This window comes from Bufo gargarizans, chromosome 4 (assembly GCF_014858855.1).
Source record: "Bufo gargarizans isolate SCDJY-AF-19 chromosome 4, ASM1485885v1, whole genome shotgun sequence".
NCBI lineage: Eukaryota > Metazoa > Chordata > Amphibia > Anura > Bufonidae > Bufo > Bufo gargarizans.
Window position 1 is genome coordinate 43,250,314 of NC_058083.1, and position 5,159 is coordinate 43,255,472.

Genomic DNA, 5,159 nt, shown 5'->3' on the forward strand with positions numbered 1-5,159 from the left:
GTATATGAGGGGCACTCAGGCTAGCACTGTATATGGGGGGCACTCAGGCTAGCACTGTATATGGGGGGCACTCAGGCTAGCACTGTATATGAGGGGCACTCAGGCTAGCACTGTATATGAGGGGCACTCAGGCTAGCACTGTATATGAGGGGCACTCAGGCTAGCACTGTATATGGGGGGCACTCAGGCTAGCATTGTATATGGGGGGCACTCAGGCTAGCACTGTATATGAGGGGCACTCAGGCTAGCACTGTATATGAGGGGCACTCAGGTTAGCACTGTATATGAGGGGCACTCAGGCTAGCACTGTATATGAGGGGCACTCAGACTCAGGCTAGCACTGTATATGAGGGGCACTCAGGCTAGCACTGTATATGGGGGGGGGCACTCAGGTTAGCACTGTATATTAGGGGCGGGGGGCACTGTATATAAGGGGCACTCAGACTCAGGCTAGCACTGTATATGAGGGGCGGGGGGCACTGTATATGAGGGCACGCTCTGTGACTGTATATTGGGGCTCTGTTATGCTGATGCTGTTACAGGGAGCACCCGTTGGCACTTTTACTGGGGTATTCGGTCCGGCACTGGTTGGCACTGTTACTGGGTATGCTGTGTTCCTAGTCGCACATGTATGTAGCATGTCACATTACAGCAGGGCGCCGGGATTAGACTGCGTCTGCAAAGCCAGTGGTTCTTCCTCATTCTTTCAGCGTTACCTAGCAACAGAGCAGCGCTGACGTTCTATTGTGTCACATGATCAGCAGAGGCTCGAGCGGTGCGGCTGCAGTATACAGGGCTCTGTGGAAGACCCCAGCACAGCCCTGACCGTACTGTCTGTACAGAGGGACCTCACTGATCATGCACTGTATGGATCGTAGTCATGTGACCGGAGATCACAAGCTTTATTGTCCGGGCTGGAGGATTCGTGTATGCAGTCAGGATGGCCGAGCGGTCTAAGGCGCTGCGTTCAGGTCGCAGTCTCCTCTGGAGGCGTGGGTTCGAATCCCACTTCTGACAATACTTTTTTCTTTTTTTTTTTTTCACAACTGTGTCCCTAGTTATATTAGAAGAAAAGACATACATATAAAACCAGTTTACAGCTTATTATATTGGTATAGCATAGCTACTATGTGTTTTGGGCTTCATTACAACTATAGGAACAGTAAACATTTGAGGCACTTTGTGCATTTTGTTTTCCTGGAGACTCGCAGAAGTAACACAATATTGCCGTGTGACCTGCAAGAAGGCCAGTGGTTTAGAAATGGAAAATTGACTCTTAAAGGGGATGGCATAGATAGAAATTCCATAATATTATTGGAATCACCCCTTTTAGAAATGGAGCGCTCTGTTAGTAAACTGGTTTTCCGATTGCAGAAAGTGAAGACATAATGGTAGGCTGTGCCTTCAGTTTGTGATCAGTGGGGATCCAACTGCGGCGACACATGATCATAGGGAGTAGGGGGCACGGCTGTGGTTTAGGGGTGCTCTTGGCCACTGTGGGAGAAATTAACGTTGTATGAAACGCCATTCATAGTACAAAGTCCGCTGGTGTAAAATTCACCAAATTTGTTAAGTCTTGACTTAGAAGCTTTAATAACCCCTCCCCCTCCCCCCCCCCCCCCCCCAATGTTTGCTAAGAAAAACCTTGACGGGGCCATCGCTCAGAATCACCGCCGCAGTCCTTAATTTTACGGGTCGTGGGAGTCCTAGCGCTTGTCACCCATCAATCTGAAAGATATGCCTTCACTCTATCAACCCTTTACAGTGGTCTTCCTGTACTTCAATACTGACGAACAATCCTCTGTATAGGCATTAATACCTGAATGTAGGGGGTCCACCACCCTGCACCCCCGGATACTGCAGCGCTGCTCCCATTCAGCCGATCAGTGGCGGGATCAGATGTTGATGGTCTATCTTGAGTATAGGCCATTAGTATTAAAGCATCAGAAAACCCTTTTGAGTTGTGTGTATTCAAGGAATAATGCCCAGCTGATGGGAATCTCTACAGCCTATGGGCTCATGCACATGTCTTCAGTATAATATCCATTTTTAGCCCCTTAAAGACTGGGCCATATTTTTTCATTTTTCCTTCCCACGTTCCAATAGCCATGACGTTTTTATTTTTCCTTTCACATAGCCATATATGAGAGCTTATTATTTTTGAGGGACAAAATGCATTTTTAATGCTGCCATTTAATTAACCACGTCTTGAAAAAAAAAAAATTCTTTGTGGGGTAAAAAAACAAACAAAACAAAACAAAACACAATTCCGCCAAGGTTTTGGGGGTTTTGACATCACAGCGTTCACTGTGGGCTAAAAATGACTTAACGTCCTTATGCTGCTGCTCAATACGATTGCGGCGATACCAAACCTGTATAGTTTGTATTTTGTTTATCTACTTAAAAAAAAAAAAAACTTTGAAATCTAAATTTACTTTGCATTGCCATATCCTGACAGCCATACGTTTTTTTTATATTTCGGTCTACAGAGCTGTTTGGGGGCTTGTTTTTTCCTTAAAGAACTGTAGCTTTTGTTGGTACAATTTTTTTGTGGTATGTATGACTTTTTGTCGCTGTTTCTGAGGGGACAAGATGACAAAAAAATTGCGAATTGTGTGGTTTTTTTTGTTATGGCGTTCACTGCACAGGAAGTTTTTCTAAATATTTTAATAGTTCAGCCATTTTTGGATCCGACGATTCCTGATATGTGTATTTATTTATTGTTTATATATTTTTATATGTAAAATTGGGAAAGGGAAGTGATTTAAACTTTTAATATTTGGTGTTTTATGTAAAAAGCTTTTTATCTATTAACTAGTAGCCCCCTTAGGGGGATAGAACCCGGGATCTTTTAGAGATCTGTTAGGGCTCTTTCACACGAGCGGATCCCGTGTGTGGAATCCGCTGCGTGAAAGAGAGCCAAGCCCCTCTCCGGACAGCAGAGACACGGAGCAGTAACATGATTGATAATGCTCCGTGCCTCTCTGTGACCTTTTTACTACAAAACCACAGTGACAACTTGATCTCACAGTGATTTTGTAGTAAAAAGATCACAGAGAGGCACGGAGCGTTATCAGTCATGTTACTGCTCCGTGTCTCTGCTGTCCGGAGCGGGGCTTGGCTCTCTTTCACGCAGCAGATTACCTGCACGGCATCCGCTCGTGTGAAAGAGCCTAGGGTAAATAGGATTTTGACACTGTCCCTGCTGAGCTGTGCCTCGTGCATAGTTCAGCAGGGAGCTTACCATGGCAGCCCTGGAAGGCTTAAGAAGCGTCCATGGCTGCCTTGGTAACCGATCGAAGCCCCACAATTTCACTGCGGGGGCTCAGATTGCATCCCTCTGCCTAATTCCACAGATGATGTGATCAGCTGGCACCTGCCGCATATGGAGCAGGCTCATATACAGCAGCCCGCTCCATACAAATGCGGGTGCATAATGCTGTACATGTATAGCATTAGGTGTTAAGGGGTTAAAACACATACACACTGAAATTTATCACTCCCTGCACGCCAGAATTTTCGTTTCCGGAAGTCAGTCTTTGCAACATTTTGGGCTAAATTTGTGCAAAAAGTTTGCATCTTTTTTTCACCACTGACTCCAGTTTTAAAAAGTGGGTGGAAATTGGGGTCTTTCCTCCACCTGCCCCCCCACCCATGGATCTGTGTGCCCGATCTGGAGATCTGAGGGTAGTGTCAGGGAATTTGGTATTACCCATGCTTCCTCCAGGGCAGTATAGCACACTTTTGCATTTCACCCCCATGCAGCCATTCAGTACTACTACTGCAACTTTTGGACCCCCCAGTGTTTCTACTGATCCAAACATAGATCACTATAGGGGGCTCCTGTTAATATATACAAATTACATAATATATACCCCATATGCAGTTGTGCATTTATAACCGGGGGAGCAAATCCTGCACATGTGGTCTGTTTCTAATGGCGATCCCCAGCAAGAAATGCGTACAATAGAGGATGCCCGCAGCGGACCACCAATGCCACATAGACAACCTACACCAGATAGCAAAATGTGTGGATGTAATAGACTATATTAATATATACAATAATGTAAAACTGTCCTTGGGCTGGGGCTACACCCTGGCATCCTAATCCACCGCAAAGCATTTAGTGAAAGATGTGTAAACGCAACTTTCCTGAGATTTTCACGGATGACACAAAGTTGAACGACAACTCTGTAACCCCAGACTTGTTAGAGGATTTATTATAAATTACCCCTTTAAGAGCCTTAAAAGTGGCGCTGTTGTGTAAGTTATCACATGTGACACCGTCCATTACATGACATAGTAATGAACCGCCCTTCACAAGTATGCCGCATTACACCCACAAATGCGCAGTGGATGATGTGTGTGTCCTCAGGCCCTCAGTCCGCTGCAGAGCACTGGTGGGTTTAGGGTAAGCTGATTATATTCTGGGTGTATACCGTATACCGCTGGATTTGTATTTATAGACAAGACCGCATAACTTCAGTCTGTCAAAAGACTGCTGTCAGCCCGGGATTTACAGATTCCTGCGTGAGCTAATCAGAATTTCTCAGAACAAACTTCCCATTCACGTGAAGCAAGCGCACCTTAAAACTGCAAACCTGCAGGGGACTAACGCGATTCTGGCACCAGATTCTCTAGTAATATATATCTTTCCTTTATTTTTTCGGACATCCTTGTTCCATGCTTAATAATTACATTTTAAAAATTCTGCAACTTTTTTACATTCAGTCTTTATACTGCTCACGGCTGCAGTGTGTTACAGTGTGTCAGTGTAGGCAGTCCTTTGTAGACTGCAGGCTGATTGTCTGACCTTATTGTTCATTTGTGTGCTATCCGCATTTCTTTGCAGATAACGTACTGACCCATTCATTTCTATGGAGCCAGGCACACATCCGTAGTTCTTGCAGATCCGTGTGGATGTTCTGCAAGTTATAGAACTTGTCCTAGGCTTTTCCATATTGCAGACCAGGTGTGATGACCAGGTGTGCTGCCTGGTCCTGTCATTCAAAGTGCAGAGAGTGCAGCATTTCCAGAGAGAGGAAGCCATGAGGAGCAGTCTGTCAGAGAAGAAGCCATGAGGAGCAGTCTGTCAGAGAGGAAGCCATAAGGAGCAGTCTGTCAGAGAGGAAGCCATGAGGAGCAGTCTGTCAGAGAGG

The 5,159-nt window shown here is 45.5% G+C and overlaps 1 non-coding gene across 1 annotated transcript; it reads left to right on the plus strand.

The window, feature by feature from the left end:
- Positions 1–934: 934 nt before the first annotated feature.
- TRNAL-CAG lies at positions 935–1,017 on the plus strand. Its single transcript has one exon. It is a non-coding gene; the product is annotated as a tRNA-Leu (tRNA).
- The last annotated feature ends 4,142 nt before the right edge of the window (positions 1,018–5,159 follow it).